The sequence below is a fragment of the Drosophila sulfurigaster genome, chromosome 2L (assembly GCF_023558435.1).
Source record: "Drosophila sulfurigaster albostrigata strain 15112-1811.04 chromosome 2L, ASM2355843v2, whole genome shotgun sequence".
Classification (NCBI taxonomy): domain Eukaryota; kingdom Metazoa; phylum Arthropoda; class Insecta; order Diptera; family Drosophilidae; genus Drosophila; species Drosophila sulfurigaster.
This window is the reverse complement of record NC_084881.1, coordinates 25,305,059-25,326,954: the sequence shown is the minus strand read 5'-3', so window position 1 is coordinate 25,326,954 and position 21,896 is coordinate 25,305,059. Positions and strand designations below refer to the sequence as shown.

At 34.4% G+C, this 21,896-nt stretch overlaps 1 protein-coding gene across 1 annotated transcript in view; it reads left to right on the top strand.

Moving 5' to 3' along the window:
* The first annotated feature begins 2,118 nt into the window (after positions 1 to 2,118).
* Positions 2,119 to 21,896, top strand: part of LOC133835339 (GTPase-activating protein skywalker) — a 54,065-nt gene continuing 34,287 nt past the window's right edge. The window contains 1 exon segment of the mRNA XM_062265350.1: positions 2,119 to 2,675. The gene's annotated coding sequence lies outside the window, so the exon portion shown is untranslated.

The following is a 21,896-nucleotide window of genomic DNA, read 5'->3' as shown; positions in this document are numbered from 1 at the left end:
GACTTATTTGGGCTTTGAAATTTGTATACCAAAAATCAACGCATTTTAGAAAACGTTTCACAAAACCTTTATAAGGAAGTTGCCATAGTATCAAATTACAAACTCAATCCCAAGCTTGGTTAACATCTAAAGCGGACCCTCAACACTTCCCCTCTGACAAAATTAACAGGCACATTATTTTTTATTAATGAAATATGATTTCATTGATCAATCCAATAAATTAATTATGACCTGAAATGGAAAGAAACGAAATTAGGACAATTTATAGCAGTTCTTAACTGTTCCTCTATGGTATATTTAATTTTATTCATAAATTGTTATTAATAATAATAATCTCAGGGTTCAAATGGCATATTATTGTTTAGTACATAATTGATAGAAATGGTACACTTTTTGGGTACACAAAACGCTTGTATGGTGAACTCTGTTAACAGTATGTTAACAAGCAGCTCTGTTAGCATCAGAGCAGTTTGCAGAACAGATGATTTGGTTAACAAAACTGTACAGTTTTAAAGTAAAGCACTTAATATATTAATTTTTATATTATCAACAATTTTGAAAACTATTAAATTAAAAAGAAAAAAATGTAACATTTATAAATGGTTTGTCGGTATATAATTAAAAGATTGAGATTAGAGCATCCATTTAATATATATGTTGTACTATAATTTTTAATCGAAAATAAGAAAGCATAAGAAATGCGTTCATTTTCGTTTTTAATTATTTAAGTATTTATATTAAGAAAACATGATATCGTAGCATCACAAAAAAAAAACACTAAAAACTTAAAACACAAAAATATGAAGCGTGGCGCATTTTCATACGCAATTTTGAAAAATCCCCTTGTTAAAGGGGTGGTATATTTTGGAACGTAATTTAGTATATGTTGGCACTCAACTGCGGTCACGCTGCACACTAGGCACAACACTGGCATTTCATTTATTTTCGTAAGAAATGGGCTTGTAATAAACGTGAAATATATAAGGAAGTGTGTAAAAACATATGTGAAGTGTGAGTGTATAATAACTGTGTTTATCGTTGTCAGTTTAAGTGATGATAGTAATTAGGCCAAATCCCAATTGTCTCGCGCTTTTCTAATGTTCGCGCGTGTGCGTGAGTTTTTTGTACATTGGTGTGCGTGTGGAGGCCTGGCCCACACATGCAAACATTTCGCACACTTGTAAACGTTGAATAGTTCGTCCCTATATTTGTTGTTGTTGTTATAATTGAAAATACGTTGCAATGATACGTAAAAATTGTGCTAAATATAAAACTCGATTAAATGTATTGTTTGCCTTGGCAATTTTCACGAATAAAAAGCGTTAAAAAGTATTAAGTGACGAAGACTGTCCAGCAGGGAGATTATTTATAAAGAAAGGTGCTAACTAAATGCAGACAGGCGCTAACAATAAAAATATACGATTATTTATTGTACGAACATTTATTTTTTTTCGACTGGCCATCAGCAAACGACAACAACAACAATAGCAGCGAAGAGCAAGGAGAGTGAGTGAGAGAGAGTAGTAGTGCAATGCTGAGCGCAACTCTCCGCTGTGGTTGTTGTTGTTGACATTGTGGCGTGTGTGTGTTTGGGCATGCTTTGCATATGTATGCATGTATGGGAATGTGTGTGTTGCGTGAAGTTGCAATACAACAAGAACCACGTGTAAAGAGCGTGCGCTGCGTTTTGTGCAGCCAGCAAATATTTGGCATTTAATTGGCATTTAAAGCGATAACAACAACAACAACAATCGCAGTCAGCTGTAGTTCCAATAAAAATCGCGTTAGTATTTCTTATTAAAGGGCATTTAATAAGCTCAGCTAATCAGCCGGGTAATTGGTATTCATTAGTACAAAGCAAAAAGAAAGAATAAATAATTACATTTACATTTAGCGCGTTTTAAATCAGTCCCAGAGAGCCAAACCGACAGAGAGTAAGAGAGCGACGTTACGAATGCTCCCCACTACACGCACACACACACACACTTGCGCAACGTTGGCGCTCTCGCCAATGGGCTCTCTCATACGAATCTCTACCATCGGGTGCTGTAACGGTATCAGCAAAAGCGCTCTCACGCCTCAGTGTCGTTTGGCCAGACCATAACGTCACAATTCAGTTGATTTTTAACGCTCGCAGCGCAAGGTAGTCGCCGCAACGTTGCTCGATTCAAACCAAAACCTTTATGTGTGAGGGAAGAAAAAAAAATTGAAAAGCAAAGGTTTCATTCTACAGCCCCCGCGCCCCACAATTGTGCATTCTGTTCTGGGCATAAGAACAGAACAACAACAACAACAACAAATATCGTGCGTGTTATTCTCTCTTTTTAACCGATTCCTTTGAATGTAGAATTTACCTGTAAAAGTGAAAACGTAAACCGAACGACGCAAGCAAAACAAAACTCGTGTGTGCAAGCAGCAGCAAAAACAACAAAACAAAAAAAAAACGTAATCAAAAGAATACAATAAAAAACAAGACGCCACTCAGCGCAAGAGTGCGAAAGAGCAAGAGAGAACGAGTGTGAACAGCATAAGAACAAAACGAAAACTGCAGCAAACACGAAAAAAAAGGAAGAGCCAAGTGGACTAAGAAGTAGACGACGAGAACGCAACGAAAATAACGAAAACAACACAGCAACAACAACAATAACAACAACAACTGACACAGCCACCATCAGGTAAGTGCATCTCATGCTTTCTCGCTCTATCTCCCGAATTTGCATCTCGCTGACCTTTTCTATGACTCAGTTCACCACTTTTATAAAGCTGTTTTTCCCGTATTTTAAATATATTATAATAATCTTGAGCTTCAATGAGCCTTAAAAAAAAGTGTGCTGATGACTCAGTACGATTTTAACCATAAATTTCAATGACTTTGGGTAATTTTTTTGCTGTTTTTGTTTGGTTAGTTCATTTTCAAGCCGATTTCGTATTATTTTCGGTTCGCACATAATCTACATACGTTTTTTTTTTTTTTTTTTGTGATTCTGATTAGATAGTCAAAGGAAAAAAAGCAAATTTCAAACCTTGCACAATTTACGACAATTCTCTTGATCTTTGAAACGAAATCTTTGACTTGTTATGTGTTTTATGACTGCAGAAAAAACTTTTAAATTAGCTGTGAAACGGAAGATTTTAGATTTATGGGCTTTAAAAGTGCCGTAAAACATTTTTAGAATTATCTATTTAAACTTAAAATGCCACATGAAGTGACGAAATAAGTGCAAAAATAATCTATTCCATTATTAACCCGATTTATTTATAATTAGTATCATAATGTGGAAATAAAAAACGATTGCAAAATATCAGATTGAAATTTCAACAGTTTTACACTGAAATTCAATCTTCATTATATGTATTTTTTTTAATTTTTTTAATCAAACTTTCCGACAGATAAGTTAATTGTTTCAAGTGTCTAACGCAGTTATCTCTCGTTATCATTATGTTAAATTAAGTTTTGATTAAAAATAACAAGAAAAGGAGCGTAACACAACATAAATAGATAAACATCGTTTGAAATAATGACTCACTTCAATGAAGTCATTATTTCAAACGATGTTTATCTATTTATGTTCGTGTCATCGTTATAGGTTGAAATATGAACTTTTTATAATTAAGACACTTTTTCGCCGTTAGAAGAAAAGGCTGTAATAAAAAGTTGAATTCCACCCACAAATTCAGTAGAAAACGTAAAGTTTACACTCTAAACATTTGCCCCACCTTCGTCCACCTCTCGGATACCCAAAACAAAAAAACAATTCCACAAATTGTTGTATCCACATGCTTCACATAGCAGAGTGCTTTAGGGGCAACAATAAACAAGGTAATTGCTTAATTTACAGCTTAATTTTTGAGCTTGCTTGAACTCAGAGCTTCCCAGAACAACAAAAAAACGTAAAAATGAAAACAAAACTTGGCTAAAATCAATTTCTATGGCAAATAGCTCTTGCACTTATCTTATCTTCCTCCAACGACCCAATTAAGTTGCTTAACAGGTTTCGCAGCAAGGGAATCCAAAAAGGAAAAAAAAATACAGAAAAAGTTTAAAGTTGGCTGAATTCGCAGACAGGCAAAGTATTTTTTGTTTTCGTATTTTTATCGCAAAATGCGTATAGACAAATTATGTTTGGGTAGCTGTCACAAATTGCCATTGGATCATTCGCTCAAATCGATGGCCGAAACTAACAAACTGGCAAACTGGATCCGCCTTTTAGCCAAGCCAAGCCAAGCCAGGGCGCGGTGGTCGATTCGACTCACGTGACATGGACCAAAACGCAGCAAAACGACTTTTAAAACTTGTGTCCGATTCATTTAAGCTTTCAAAAGTACGTGAGGCTAAGCAATCAACTGCAAAAATATAGCTATTACCGATCCAATCCAAGCGAATCAAAAACAGTTAAGCCTAGCAAAGAATCTTTGTGTGGTGTAGTCGAAGTTTAGATACGCTGTAATTATTTAAGTTAAAATTTAGCTATATAAACAATAGTAAATAATAGATTTGATCTTTCTATATCCATTTTTAAAAAATCAATTATATCAACTATATTTAAATATCGATACAATAGTGATTTTCATTATTTTTTAAATTACTATAATTCCTATTTTATAATAAAATGATTATTTTGTAATACTTCTCTTCTATGCTTGGAGTTAGATTATTTCCGAATTTTCCATTTCGATTATACCTGGAATTTTTATTATATATGTATAATTGCTGATTAATTCCTAATTCGAATCTATGGAAATTTACAAAATTTGTTTTCATCTAACTTGTGTTCACATTTTCATAACTACCATTTTCCATATATTTACGTTCAGTTACATTTTTTTCTGGAATTTATATTAAATATGTATAATTCATGTCTTCCTTATTTCAATCTATGAAAATTTTAGAAAATTTGCCTTCATCTAAATTGTGCTCACATTTTCTTAACTACCTTCAATATTTTGAAATTTGTTTTATATTTCTATATTTCCTATATTCTTTCCTTCAATCTATGGAAATTTAAACAATCTTATCTTCATTTAACTTTTGCTCACATTTTCTTAACTACCATCGGTATCTTTTTATTTGTATTATATATGAATCATTTCTGAATTCCTTATTTCAATCATTGGAAATTTAAAACATCATTTAACTTGTGCTCACATTTTCATAACTACCTTCGATATCTTCATCGCCTATGTAGAGGGTATACAAAAATGTTGACGAGAATTTGCGAGGAGGGGAAAAATCAATCGATTTCAATAAGACGACAGAGCGCAAACTGAAATCTTAAATCTCGGATCATATATCGCAAAATGCCGCTGATGATTTGTGTACGTGCCTAGACAAGAGCGACGACAAACTTGTGTTGTGTCGATCGACTCACTCGATTCATGCTGTGTTGTTATGAATCATCGATGTGTCGATGATGAAAATTCTAGCTTAGGACACACAATCGAGACAGAACGACAAATCGCGTGGGTCAGTAAGTGGAAGTCAGTATGATTTGGGTTCTCGAAGCACGTCTATCATATCGTATAGTCAGTCAGTTTGCTTGGTTCATTCAACTTTAGTGTTTTGTTAGTCGCTAGTTATCTACCATAGTTCTGTGTGTGCATGTTTCTATTTCTATTTCAATTTCAACTTAACAAAACGACCAACTAACCCAATGAAAAACTCACCCCACAGTTGGACTTTGCGTCTAGCTGACAGGTGATTGTTTTTCTTTCACACACACAAAAAAAAAAGAGAAAAAAGCAGCAACAAAATCGATAAGTTTTATTTGAGTTTTCGTTGTTGTTTGTTGTTGTGTTTCGGTTGTCTAAAATTGCTGAGCTGTGCGTTATTTATAGGTGACAGCCCCCCACAACCCTCCGTTTGCTTGACCTGGCTGCAAAGCATAAATACTTCTGTAGTTGGTGGATATTGTATCTCTTTTTGGCTGGCTTACCAACTGGATAATAATTCACTCTCTTGTCACATGTTGTGCAATATCTGTGAGATTGGATTGGACTTCTATTTTGATTGCCACTTTAATGCATGGACTAATTCAATTTTGTTTAACGACATTCAGATTGATTTTAGATTGAATTTTATTGGCGTTAAGCACTCATTTGCGTTATCCACGCTGAGCTCTTTTCTTTCTTCCAATTCAATGCGACAGTAATATTATCCGACATTGTTACATTATTGGTTTTCTTGTCGTACATTAAATGTAATCCCCATTTATCTGGTATTCAGCAGAGTTGTAGGCATCTGTTGATATTCGTTTTTCGAATGGATTTCAGTTCATTTAAAGTTCATTCGCATTTATCCGCTGTTATCTACAAAGCGTGCGCCTATTATTTACCATATTGTCGCCTACAATGCAAATGCAGCTCGCTTTATCTGCCTTTGTTTAAAAATAGTTTAAATTGTAAAAACAAAAATGCATTTATCTGCTCTGTAAAAATGTGATGCATACTCAACTATACTTTACATTAATTCGCATTTGTATTCATTTGCTGTAATATTATCCGTAATTATCCGAAATGATTTGTCGCAATAGAAATAATATTCGCTCGCTTTTTATGCCATTACCAAATAGCCCCAGTGATATATTGAATTAACAGAACATTATCCGCACTTATCCATTATGTCATTAAACCAATAAAACGTTATCCGTAGGTGTCAAATGCTGCAGTAATTGACATATAGATGACATTGGAGACTTATCCGAACTGCACTATAGAAAACAGGATTTGACGCTTAACTTCACGCTTCAACTTCGTTGAGAGTTGCTAAATTATTATCGCTTTATTGCATGTGACCAATAAATCGAGTTCTGACCACAAAAACCCATCGAGCTATAAATTTTACACAATTTTCGTGAATGTGCGGGCTTTGAGACTAAAGTTATAAGTTATAAAAAAAAGCCCCACCTCCCACACACAAGATCATAAATCCCAATCAAATTTATTATTAAATCAAGTACAATTCGTGTGTGCGGCTCAAATGTGTTAATAACGCAACAGAATAATAACGCAGCAGAAAAAAAAGGAATGAATAAAAAAAAATACGCCCACAATTTGCAGCACACAGAGAAAGCCGAAAATAACAAAAAATTAAAAAAGAATAATATATGTAACTCGCATATTGAGCTATAGGTATGTACTATATATGAGGGTATATATATATATATATAGATCTATATAGAGCGATATGTGACCACGACAAGCTCGACAATCAATTGTCTGGCTCGGGAAATTGTGCGGCATTAATTTGTGCAAGTAATTTCATTGACGGTGGCTTCGTCGACAATTGTTGTTGTTGTTTTCTGGTCCGTGCTCAGTTAATGAATAAAAAAGTTAATAACTAAATGGGGACACACACACACATATATATTTATATGTTTAGTGTAAAAATGCTTCATGCAATGACCTTGATTTTGTCACTGTGTTTGTTTTTGCAGTTTATCGGGACTTGTTTTCGATAGTCCGGGGATCAACAGTTAATTTATGGCCTGCATTCTGATTAGGTTTCTATTTACTGTTTACTGGTTTGTTGCCAAGCAGCCGCATTTTGTTGTGTTTCTGTTGGGTGTCTATTACAATTTCATTCAATTACCGTCCTCCAAATTGTGTTACGCGTGATTCGATAGACAGATAAACGGTTAATTTACGATTGCTTATCTGCAGGATAAACTGGAAATATCTGCTATGCTTGTTATACGCCACAACTTGAATAAGTTGTAATTGCACCCGCTGTTTGATTTGGTTAAATGCCTCTTAATCAACACGGATAACTTGTTGCCCATCGATAACTTTTGTTGTTGTTGTTGTTGTTGCCTTGAGCAGCGAGATGTCGTTGCTATGGCAATGTTTGTCGGGATAAGCTTTTGGCTAATTGACTTAAACGATTGTGATGCGAATGTCATGACCTGTTGTCACTTATCCGCCATTATCCGTGTCGCTTTAATACCCTCGGATAAGCATTCGTTTATTACTGACAAGTGGGCCGCTTACAGTTAGGCTTTAAAGTACACACACAGCTTTATCCGTAGCGACATTTTTCCGCCTTAAGTTAAGGCAAACGATATCAACGAGACGTTCGCTCATTTGCCGTTGTCACTCTTCATTGAGATAAGTTCAATTCGCATAGAGGAGCTCGCTCTGCTCGCCATAAAAACATCCGGCCTCGGGGCACAAAAGCATAAGCAACACAGCCTGTGGGTCCCCAATGCTCCCCCTTTGGAGCCCCCTCCTCCCTCGCTGTCGAGGTAAACCAGGCAGTCGAGTCGACTCGAGTTGATGACAATGGCGCGTAGTTTACTTGTTTCTGCCCATTGTATTTTGCATTCAAGCATTTATTATATTATACATTATTTGAATAAAGTGAATTACGTACAAAAGAAGTTCCCTCTGTCTCTCTGACTCTCTCGACCTCTGTGAAATATTCAGGTTCAACTCCCTAAGCCAATACTTAATTGAATTGAACACCATACCATTGTCAAGCAAAGAAGAAGAATAAAGAGAAGGCCCAGTTACGTTGCCTGGCAAATTCTTGAGTCTTGCTTTGTTTTCACATGCCCATCATATTTTCCCCTCTCTCTTTCTCTCTTCCATCTCCATCTCTGTTTGTTATCTTTGCAAATTTGACGCGCTTTCAATAAATAAATCCCCAGTGGATTATGCGCTGCTTCTTCATCGCAGCGCTAATTCAATTTATGCTCGTCAAATTATTTTGCCCCAGTCGACAGTCGAGAGTCGAGAGTCCGCTGCGAATCGCTGCGTGGGCGACAGTTAGTTTAGGGATTTTTTTTTATTATTTTATTTTTTCGCACGCCTGTTCATGAATTTAAAAATTTGTTTGTCGTTCTATAATTGCGATTCGCTAACTATGGCAGAGGGGATCTCTGAGGGGGCAATTGTGAATGTCACGTCCACATTTGTGCGGCCAATGGTCACATATGAGCACTAATTAATTGGCTCTGGTTTCTTTAATTAGCAAAACCAAAAACGAAAATAACAAGCACGACAATTAGTCGAGCATTTTTAGAATTTGTGCACGTGCAAAAATGTTTGTCATTTGTAAATGAGTTGAGTTAGGTCTGCTGTAGACTCTAGACTCTATGGCAGATGTGACGCAAGCGGATAGACTGAAAAATCATTCTCACTGTATGGAATATAAATGAATAATTATTCAAACGGAGATTTTTACATCTAAGGTTTATAGCTTTGAAATTACACTTCTTATCCAAAACAGGATAAACTGTCTTCTTACTAATTACTGTCTTAATTACTAAATTAAAGTTATCCGAATAAGTTTTTTAAAGAACAGAATACGATATACTAAGATCTGGAGATTTTTACATCTAAGGTTTATGGCTGTGAAATTACACTTCTTATCCAAAGCAGAATAAACTGTGTTCTTTAGTAATCAAAATTATCCGGATAAGTTTTTTTTAAGAATAGAAGAAGATATTTACTAAGATCTGCATTTTATTTCATATCATTAATATGGAGTAATCTATTCAAAAGACTTTCCCATACATCTTATGCAGCTACTCTTCGGGGCTCGTAAGCAGTCAAAATTATCCGGATTGGCTTTTAATGAAGAAAACAAATTAGCTTAGTATATATGCATTTTCGTTTATATTACAATGCGTAGCGATTATCATTAATCTGGGGATATCAATTCAAAAGACTTTTTCGTTATTTCATATTTATCCGTCGTATTTTCTTGAAACGGATAACGGATATTAACTACTATTCGAATAACAAATAATCTAAGCATATCATATACTATTTTTACCAAATTTAAGTTATATTTTCCTAAGCCAAAATAAGCTACTTTTGCAACGGATAATAAGCCAGAAACGGATAAAACTTATAATATAATAATGTTATATACTATTTGAATCACAATAAATTTGCACATATCAAATAGAATTATATTTATAACTAACTTTTTGCTATATTTTATTTTATATTTTCATAATAAGCTACTCTTATATTTTTATCCATCGTATGTTCTTGCAACGGATAATTTGCAGTATCCCCGTCGTTTGACTGCTATATTTAGAGTCTGCAAATCCTTCGCTTGAACTGTTGCATTTCATGCGCTAATGACGCAAATCGTGCAATGATCTTTTCGTTGCTTTTTGCGTGTTTGTGAAATTAGCGAGTTTTTTTTTGTTGTTCGGTTGTGTATATTTTATTTGGTTTAATACGCATGCGTCCAAAGCACTTGGTGAACGTGATCGCACAATACAGAAGCAGTATTAAGCAGTGTGTGGACAGTGTACAAAGTTTTCAGTTTATTTTTTTTTCATTTTTCTTTTTTGCCATCGCCCCCCACATGAAACTAACAAACTACGAGTACTGCAAAAATCTTTTGGGCGAAACGAAACTCGTGCTCAACCTGAAATGGTATTGTCTAATAAATATTTGGAAACAGGCCTCCTCCATTGTTTACAAAGCTCAAAAGCGAAATGAAAATAATAAATAAATGCTCGCCGCAAAACTCAAAGTGAGCGAGCGATAAGTCGGCTACCCGTAGCATATATATATACATATATATATATATGGTATACTTGAAAAGCACGTGATGGTGCAGCGAGTTTCAGTTTGCGCTCAGCTGAGCTCTCGATGTGCTCTCGAATATCATTGAAGTTCGCTGGAATGCCAAAACAAGTGTAGAACAATTGTACAAGTAAGACTTGTATCAGCTGAGTCAGGCCTAGAGATGGCCGCGTGACACGACCCAGCGATATCGCTTAAAGAAAATTAACTTAAGCGAGGTTTAATATATACAAATCTGAAATTGATGAGCGTTGTTTTTCACTAGTTTCCAGATCTATCCAAGTTACAAATCAAATATCTTTGCTGTCATCTTCATTTTGTCATCTCTAGACATTTGCTCTTACCTTTGCTTGCTACAACACAAATTTTTACACATTTTGGCAACATTCGCACACAGCATTTGGCCGTAATCGTAATATATTTATATAAATATGGCAGACTTAAGTACATACGAAATGAAATCATGATGACATCGGACCGGTTTTCTCTCTCTCTCTCTCTCTCTCTCTCTCGAAAATTCTCTCAATCGATTGAAAAGTAAAATGCGTATAAAAGTATAAAATACAATATTGCAAAATAGCTATCGACAACTGTTGCTGATTGATGATGAACTTTGTGGACTTGTCGTCGTCAAAGTAATGGCCCTGCATTTGTCTGCTCTCAGACTCAGCAGTGTCTCCGCAGTCAGTGGCCCGCCCCCTTTTTGTTTTTTGCATTTACATTGAGTGCTGCCATTGCCAAGATTTACAATCAATGTCAGCCACTTTGGGAGACTAAAAATAGTCAAACGCTCAGCTGGTTTATGCGTTTGATACGCTACAATACGCGACAACGACGTTGACTCGTGACAGAGTCATTCCCGGTGTTATTTAACATCGCTTATCAATGTGGCCAAAAACAAAATGAGACCCACAGACCCAGTCTCTAAGTGTTGCTTATCAGCGTATTTCTCATTTTGTAGTTTGTATTTGGTATTTGGTATTTTTGGGTGCAAACCAACGGCGTCGACTTTTAACAACTACCTCAACTACATGCTACAAACTCACTCGCTTGTAGTACGACAACTTGAACATAAGTTAGTAGTACATAGTCTATCTTATCAATCTATACTCCCGTCTTTTCTGCATATTTGTTGACCTCGGACGCGCTTTTTCCAGCAACAATTTCAAGTCTGGGCAGCAATTCTTCATTTTCGTTTATACTACAAATGCTTGACGTTTATATAATATATAAACAGCGATATCGGCGGGGGGAAAGCCTGATAAGCTGTTAAGATTATCACAAATGTTTGGTGTTGTGTTTAGTGCTAGAAAACGCGTTATCCGACATCGTTTAAAGTTATTGAGTGTCATTATTATACGGTCTAACGACTTCAGCTCGAATTGCCATTATAAACAAAAGCTTAACAAAATGCTTTTGTATGTAATAAAGTAATTTTTATCTTAAATGAAGGCTAGACAGAGGCTGTATATTATTATCCGCTGTTATCCGTGATGCTTACGGTCATAGGATAAGACATAAATGCATACAATATTTTAGATGGATATTTAAATTCTTCATTGTATGTTATCCGAATCGAATTTAGCTTTCTGGATAAGGGCTATGTGCATGTAATATAATAGTAATGTATTTATTAATCAGGGATTCTTATTAATAATTGGCTGTATTATAATACTGTTTTTATTTCTAATATTAAGTAGTTATACTTTCATTTAAGATAATGAAAGAATAAACGAGGTTTTATATAATTATCCGGTATTATCCGCGACGATTTCAGCAATCGGATAACACTTAACTGCATTCTATATTGCAGGCAAATGCTTCAAATCAATATTGTATACTATCCGAATCATATCCAATGCTGCGGATAAGAGTTATGTGTGTGCAATATTTTAGCCAGTTACAAAATGAATTATTCGGCTCTTATTCTATTGTGAATTCTATTGTATTCTTTTTAGAATTACTTTATTTTATTTCATTATCATTATCCCCATCTCAGTCATAAATTTCAATGGCACACTAAAAAATATATAGCCACATACAGGTAGCATAGACAGCGTTCTCTCTCTCTCTCTCTCTGCCTGTGTGTGTGCAGTTGCAAAATGTATTTCAATGTGCATTTGCGAGTAAATTATAAGTTTTTGCGCCACATCGACATTTATGGATCTCTGTCTGCCTGTCTGACTGTTCATTTATTTAAACAAACGAAACGAAACGGAACGTTTGGTCATATTGTTGTGGTTGTTGTGGTTGTTGTAGCTGTCTGGGTCTCTCTGTCTCTCTGTCGGTGTTGCAATGTCGAAGTGTAAACAGTTGCAACAGGCCGCCCTGCTGTTTGCCTCTGGCCTTGATGGGATCCCCAGACGAACACGAAGACCCCAAGCAGCCAGCCTGCTACACTTTACATCATATTGTACTCAGAGCACTCATTGAGTTCTCTTCCTCTCTCTCTCACTTTCTGACTGCTGTCTGGGCACATTCACATTTATTTGCCGTTTTTGTGTGTTGGCCATCATCATCATCATAATTTTCGGGACCATTTGTTTCCTCAGCGTGGCGACATATGGGGCCTCTCATATGTGCGACTATTAAATGCGGTAAATGTTTGTAATTAGTTGTAATTTGAGTGCAGCTCAATAGCCACTAAAGTCTCGACATAAACATTTCATTTGGCCATTCCTACCCAAATGGCCTTAAAATGAGTGCACTCAACGTACATTTTTATTTGATTGACAAGTGACGACAACTTCATTCCAGTAGCCTGCAATTAGACGCCCGTAGCTAATTGAATTATTAACATATGGCACCTACAGAAGTCAATAATAGAAATGCTTTCAATTTATGTTTTTACTATAAAAATAATATTATGTAGTCGACGATTACTATTGTATTAGATACATTAAAAGTTTCTGCAAATTTTAATCAAAATTTTAAATCTTATGAGTATATGAAAAATTCTAGATTTATTTTTACATTTAATACATGAAAACTCAATGATTATTGTAAAACATTGAATTCAATTTACATCTCTATGAAACAATATAGACTTCGTTCAACACTTCACACTTTAAATCATCGACAACTTTTAATATAATTTACACTTTATTTTAAACGCACATAAATCTGAAAAAAAGCTTTGACTCTCATTCAAAAATTTATTACTAAGGAATATAATATAACTTCACTTAAATATAATAGAATATAATTAAACATAATTTAAATCTATAACAAAAAACTCAAAATGTAATAATGAAATCATTGAGCACTATTAAATTAAATTTTGATACAATTCATACATATTTTAAATGGCAAAAAATTTAAGACTAATTCTACGAAAAGTCTATTGCTGGAAATCATCGATGACTACTTTAAAACTTTTAATAGAACTAACACATATATTTATTGAACATAATACTAAGAAGCACTCTAAATTTAGGTCATAATTTATTTTTATTAAAGTTTCTAATTACAAATCGAGTTGATTAACTTTTTGTTTTGTCGATTAGGCAAGCTTAAAAAAGGTTCAGCATGCATCGTTAACTACTCATCGCATTGTTGCACAAAACGCTGTGTCAACATGACGTATGCGTAACGATAATTGTTATGCGGTTCCTTCATACGCCATGTTGACCGCAAATAATTAAAAAAAAAAGAAAATAGGAGAAAACGTGAAGTAGCTGGAGAGGAAAACAAAAACAAGAGCATACACATTTCTGGCTGACACTTAACAATTGCGATGATTCATGTGCTTTCGCCCTTCCGAGAGAATGTCAGAGAGAGAGAGAGAGAGAGAGAGAGGGAGAGAAAGGGAAAAAGAATTATTCTCTGCACACGCTGTCGCTGCATTTTTGTGCCCACAATCGAAATGAAACTTTTTGCCAAGCCAAGCAGAAAAATACGTAAAGAAAATAGTAGCGAAAAAAGAAAGAAAATGCCGAGAAAAATATGTGAGTGTGTGGCTGCAACTTACATAACAAACCACACACAATGCAAAAGTAGAGACCGAGGCAGAGGCACAACCAAAACCAAACTGAAGCGAACTCGCTTCAATGTTGCCACTGTTGTTGCCGCTGCCTTTGTTTGGCAAACTGGCCGCTTCATTTCTTCATTTTCCCACATGCAACATTTTTTCTCTTTTATTTTTTTTTTTCTTTCTGGCAATCGCTTTTCCAAGCTATGTGAATTTTTCTCGTTTTTTTTTTTTGTAGCAGCTAGAAGAAGCTTCGAGGCCCGTAAAAATAACTGTGCCTGGGCTAATGCACGTGATTTAAGTTTTTTTCCTCCATTTTTCTAGCCAGCGATCGCTTAGCTTAGCATGCGCTTATATGCAATTATTATGAAATACAGAAATGCAGAAGAAAAAAAAACATTGTTGCTGCTGCTGCAGTTGCAGTTTTTACAGTTCAATGACCGCTGCATTGTTGTTGTGGCAAGTGCAGCATACAGGTTTTTCTTTTGTGTTGCCAAAAATAACAAAAGAAAAAAATGAAAGAAAACAAAAAACTAAACAGCAAAAAGCTAAAGAGCCTTGCGTGCCTTGGCATTTTAACAGCGTCGCAGCGTCTGCCACAAAAGTGTGCCAAGTTGGCGACAAGGGGGCGCCACATCCCAGGGGCATGGCATGGGGGAAGGGAGGGGGAGCAAAGTTATGTAGCTCTGTAAATCAGGTCAAGCCAGACGCTTTTCGATTTGTGGCCTCTGGTCTGTGTCTGGTTTTTAGTGGCTTTTTTTATTTTCATTTCTTTACTTTTTTTTCTTTATTTTGGTGATTTTATTTTAATTGTCGGTGGTGTGTCGCTGTCCTTGTCGAGTTGACAAGTTGATTTCCTTGGCGTTGGCGCCGCTCATGTGCGTGTCCTTTGATTGCCCTTTTGCCTCTCACCACGGCACAGATGTTAGCATAAATTGATTCAGTAACTTGTCAGCCATCTCGCTCGCACAAGCGTCGCTGTCTTGGTGTGTGTGTGAGTGTGTGCGTGAGTTCATTCATTGATTTACCCAACCTCACCACACACACACTCTCCACACTCTCCACAACTGCTTCAGTTCTCCACCTTGCTCTCGCTCTCACTCTTGCTGCCTGCCTCCCTCTAATTCGCTGCCCTCTCTCTAGCTCGTCGCTCTCTACGTAATTCTATTTGCTCTGTTGCTGACGTAAAGTGTCCTTTCCAGCTGTCGCTCCCACACTCCACACCCCCCACTCTACGCTCTACGCTCTACGCTCTACACTCCTCTCTCTCTCTCTCTCACTCAGAAACCTCCCTCGTCAAAGACCGCGACACTCTCAATATGCTTGCTGTTGGCCCACATTGAGTAACCGACCCTACACACACACACACACACATACATATAGATTTTGTATATATGTATTTGTGTGTACTTAAAGGGCTTACTAAAGCATATGATGGCATAATTTCTATTCCTTTTTTTGTTGTGCTCGCTTTGCCTTTTGCTTTTCTTGTCGTTTTTACTGCTAAGCAAAAATTGACACAATTTCTCCATTTTACTTGTTTTATAATGTCCCTGGGCGGGGGGGCGGTAAGCTAGACGTCGTGGGTATGCTTTTGGGGGCCATCGGCCCAAGTCACTGCACTGTGAGTTCGAAGAAGGTTGTGAAAAGTGACAGCTGCCAGGTACTTGGCCCAGTTCTCAGTTCTTAGCTCTCAGTTCTCGGTTCTCGGTTCTTAGCAACACAATCCTCTAGCACACTCTCTAGGCTCTAGAGCCTACCCAAACATCATCATTGCTTATGCCACATGGTTAGGTTAGTATATATAATGTATGCAAATTTAGCTCAAGTGTGTCTAAAAGTCATAAAACGTATAGACGGTTCAGTTGACTGACCTAGTTGGCAACTCGGCTATAATTAAAATTGGGGGTGAAAGGTGCTTAGCGATGACAAGCAACACTGCAAAATGTAATTAGTTGAAAATTGAGGAATGTTTTTGAGATAGTTATCAACGAACTCACAAAGTGGGTATACTAAATGTATTTAAACAGAACTTGTTAATTAACTGAAGGGAAGTTTTCAAGAGGAATGTTATATATTAATATTATAGATCTTGTTATAGATCTTGTTTATAAACATAACTTTATGCTTCGCAATGAACTAATTATTGTATTAGTGTTTCTTTTCTTATTCTGCGCTCCTAATTATTATTTGTTATTCCTTTAAATATTTGTTGTTTAAGTGAAGACCGCAAGCTTTAAATAAAATATCGATTATATAGAAACCCAACAATTTTATGGTTATTATATATTGTTTATTATGTTTACAATTTTTATTATTATTTATAACTTGTAATTTTGTTTATATTCTTTTCAAGAAAAGTTGTTAATAGACTCGATATGTATGTACTATATCTGTTTTCTATTCTTGTTGCCTTCAGTTCACGCTGTCCGTTTAGATTCAGATTAGATTGGGTGTGTCCTGTGCAAACAGTCGATGCACTCAGATATTAAATGAAGCCGACGCTTCGCTTTCGCTGTTGCCACGCAACGTCAGTCTAATCACATTTGATGAAAAACAATGGAAAGTTTTTTTGTTTCAATTTTTCTTTACTATTTTTTGCTATTCACAAAGTAACGCAAAAATTGTTTAGACAACTGCAAGTCGAGAGTAAAATTTCCATTTCCATGCCCATGTTGCACTTACGTCACTCGCGTGGGTGCAAACAAACTCACAACTCTCATAGCACTCAGCTTGTGTCAGCGTGCCGTGTGTTAACATGTATGTATGTGTGTGTTAAGTGTGCGCTTCAAATTTGCCAATTGATTGCATCAAATGAGCTGCGGATTAGCGCAAATATTTGACAGCTGTCTGTGAACTGAAACAAAGGGTGACTGCAAGTTACGCTCTAGTGTAAAAAATAAATAAATGAGTGTATGAAAACTACAATTATTTTTAATTTTACTCAATAAAGCATTGATGAATAGAATTAAATTAAACCAAAGTTAGTATAAAGCTTTTGAATATTGCTGTAATTAATGCAATAAGCTAGAGAAATTATTAAAGTAAATAAAGAAAATGAAAAAATAAGTAAATAAATGAAATAAAATCAAAATTAATAAATAAAATAAATTATTAGAATACCTCTATTGAAATATATGAAAATAACAAATCATTAAAACACGAAAAAAACGAATATTATTATTATTATTTACTATGAAGTTTAAATATTTAATATTGAAATTTTTTAAACATACTAAAAAAACGTATATTATATTTAGTATTTAGCTCTTATTTGGCCATTCTAGTTTTACTGTGAACATAAGTAAAGTACAATAAATAAAATAGGATAAAATAAAATAATTTAAATTCATTTAAACCCTATGATTTTTTTTTTATTTCTTATATCATCTATTTTATTTCTTATCATCATCTTATATCTATTGACTTCTTGTCTTTTTGAAGCCTGTACATATGGTGTCGGTGCTCCGACCATTAATATCCTATAATATCTGAAAATATATACACAAAAGCGTACTAAAAAATTATAATTTTCAACATATGTAAATAATAAAGCGTACTAAAAAATTATAATTTTCAACATATGTAAATAAAGTAGAATAAAATAAAATAATATAATTAAAATAAAATAGAATAAAATAAAATAATATAAACCAAATAAAATAATATAAATTGTTGTATAATAACATTATACAACACTATGAAAATTATTTGTATTTTATATCATTTGGTGACACTTAAGAATCTATCAACTTATTATAGGTGTCTATGAACTCTTTTCTTTAAGTTTAATATCTGAAATATTTTCTGAACGTATAACTAAGAATTTAAAAAGTTGTAATTTTGCAATTCTAAGTTTAGTTTCCTTTTTGTTTCGTTCTTATTTTATTTTTATCTGTCTAAAGATAATAAGTAAATTCTACACTTTCAACATAAATGAAGTATAAAAGAATGTCATAAAATAAATAAGTAAATACCCCTTTTATTATTTGTGTAGCATATTTGCAATTGAGAATTGAGTTGTCGATATTGTGGTTAGTTAGTTATGAGCTTAAACACTGACACTTGCCAACGGCAGCCGCCATGTTTAATCTGCGCAACTGTCAGAGAGAGACAGAGTGAGAGAGAGAGAGAGGGAGGTGGAGAGAGATGTGATCTGACTGACCTCCAATGCATGACATGACATCCCGTGTCAGCTGATTTGCATAAACGTTTTAATTAGCCGTGTCATGTTGTGTGTGTGTGTGTTCGACTATATGTGTGTGTGTGTGTTGTTGTGTGTGTGTTCTCTTGAGGGCGGCTAATCAAATGATGTAAAAACAACAATTTTGCTGCTTTTATTTAGTTTGTTTTTTTGCTTTTCGTTGTTGTCCAATTGAATTCAATTGACTTGCGCTTGCTTGCGCACTGATTTCATTTGATTTGATTTAATTAGCTTAAATTAGCTGCAACGTACAGATAACGATATGAATATGTTTGTTTTGCCTGCTCAAAAGTCAACAAAACGTAATGTTTAATAACTTTATACATCTAATACTTACTCATTGTAAATATTCTCTCGAACTTGTTGTTGAGGCACCTTGAAATGCGAATCTAGCATAATATTGACATACATTGGAAATTTGCACATGAATTGAACGAACTAAACGAGATACTTAAATGCAAAATGCGCCTATGACGATGACGATGACACAAAAACAACATAATAATAATACTAAAAAAAAAGCCACACTAATGAGCCTACTGTGCAGTATAACAATTAAACTTGAATGCGGTTTGTCTGTTGAGTCTATTTATCAGTATTGATATTGAGGCCACGACCTAACTTCCGTCAGGTGCAAACAAAGTCAGACTAAGAACAACAAACAGAGAACCCCAAAGTGTAATTTACAATGCAATGATTATGTCATTTGCCTATTTAGCGGCATTTCAAAAAGATACTTTACTTTCCTTTTCCTTTTTGTTTTTGCTAAATATTACAGCAGCCACAACGAGTTGATTTATCGGGCAAAGCAATAATATACGAGGGAATAACCATACAGTTGTATTTCCCCTTATGATATCATCAGCAAAAAATTAATTCATGTGCTTCACCCCACAAAATGTGGCTTAAGATTAAATAAAGAACTTATATGATGCTTAAGTTTGTGTTATATAAATAAGTTATAGAAAATATATCAATCTATATCTCTGATTCTCTAACTGCAGTGAAAAAACGAATACCAAAAAAAGTAAAAATGAATCTTGTAGCTCTTGATTTCCACTTTAATCTGAGCTAAGAATGATTTAGAAATTATTATTCTGCAAACGAAAAACAAAAAATAAACGCCAACTACATTTATTTATTTTATCGTTAAACAGAAAAAGTTTCTAATATTAATATTAGCTCTAAATATGGTGTTAATCCAAGGCTGTAAGAATATTCTTTACTTATTTTTTCAGTTGAAGTTGTTTATCACAAATTCCGCCACAGAATTACTCATCTAGTTTTTAAATATATACAAATATTTGTGAAGTGGAGAATCCGTAAAATTCTTATCAAATATTCCTTTCACACTGCAATTTACTTCACGCTTTTGGATTGTGATATAGTTTCCATTTCAATTGATAAGTTGCACGTCGCTTTTCAGGCAGCTGTCTCTCACATTCTAAGCATTTAACACCACTGTCAAGTCAGTCAAACGCAACGATCTATCTATCTATCTATCTATCTATCTATCTATCAGAGAAGTCTGTCTAGTCTCCGTCAATGTGATCGTCGCCCCTCCTCGACTCTACTTCTTTTCAACTGAAAATGTTGTTGCTGACAAGCGAAATCATTAAAAGTGTCGAATGAAATTGAAAGAAGTTGTTGTTGTAGCTGATCTCGAGCTGTTGTTGTTGTTGTTGCTTTAGTACGTTTTGGTTTTTTTGATACGTGCGCAGAATATCAATTGAAATTTGCAATTCAATTTTCGCATTTTGCTTTTGTTTTTACTCACTCACAGTAGCTGACAACAGTTTGCTGCTGCTGAATGGGGGAGGCAGCCAAGGGTTGCCTATTTAACATTCGAATTGCGGCTCTGGCGATGAAACGAAAGCACTCGACGGGCAAAAAGCAGCGAACACAAAGCACAAATTTTGCGCGATGGAGGGAAGAATGCAGAATCGAGATACGCTAAATATTTAACTGCTATATGAGGTTTGGATTTTAGCCAGGCGTGTGCGCATTATAGTTGTCATTTAGTCTCAGTCCGATGCATATTAAGTATACGCCCCATGTGAGTGTGTGTTTGAGCGTTTTTCAATTGAGATATTGCATTAGCCAGCCACAGCTACTTGTATTTAAATGTTGTTTCATTTAATGGAAATTTATTTTATGGTCGACCTCATTAAACCTGATATTAAGCTGATTAGCCGATATGCAATCATATTTTTTTGGTTAAATAAAAATGATTGTTTAATGTTATACTTCATTTCGTTTGATTATTGAATTTTACATAAATATACAATGAATACCAAATTCTATAAATAGTATTATTTAGTGATAATGATATACGTAATACTTTTTATAAAATAAATATCAAAATAAATTACAAAATTTAATAAATATTTTTTAATGCTACACAGCTCTAGCGGCTTTCGAAATATTAAATAAATTTATAATGTTTATTTAATGATACGCACCATTAGTCAATCAAATTTATACAATTTTGTTTGATTTTTTAATAAATATTATTATTATTGGCTATTCATATTTAATTATTTTCGTTTAACTATAATTTGAGATTATATATTTTTATTTTAAATAAATCAAAATGTTCCGCAGCTGCAGCCAAACTTACATATTTATTTCATTTTGTTAGATTTTTTATATCACTATTTAATTTCATAAATATATAATTAAAACCAAATTCTATAAATAGTAAAATGAAGTATACGTAACGTTAGCCAATCATATTTCTTTAGTTTGGTTCGAATTTTGAGCATTACTGTTTAATAAATAAAAATATAATGAAAACAAAATATAATAAATATTATATTTCTTCATATTTATTCAATTTCGTTTGATTTGAATTCCTAAATCGTATTGTTTAATAGATTTTTTCTTTCTTAAGTTCAGAGACTTAATTTGTCATGCTAAAAATATTTCTACATTTTTTGCTGCTTTTATAAATTTCAAATACATTCGCACATATTTCTTTTTTTATATGCGTGATAATGATTTGTTTTTGCATCCATATATTTTATGTGTTTTTATTGCGCCGCTTTCGGATTTGCCACATATTAATTAGACATCGACATTGTAATTGCAATCAAATTCAACGAATCCGATTGAGAATTTAGCATCTCAGCAGAATCTCAGAACCGGCTACTGTCGAATTGTTGTGGGGCAAAGATT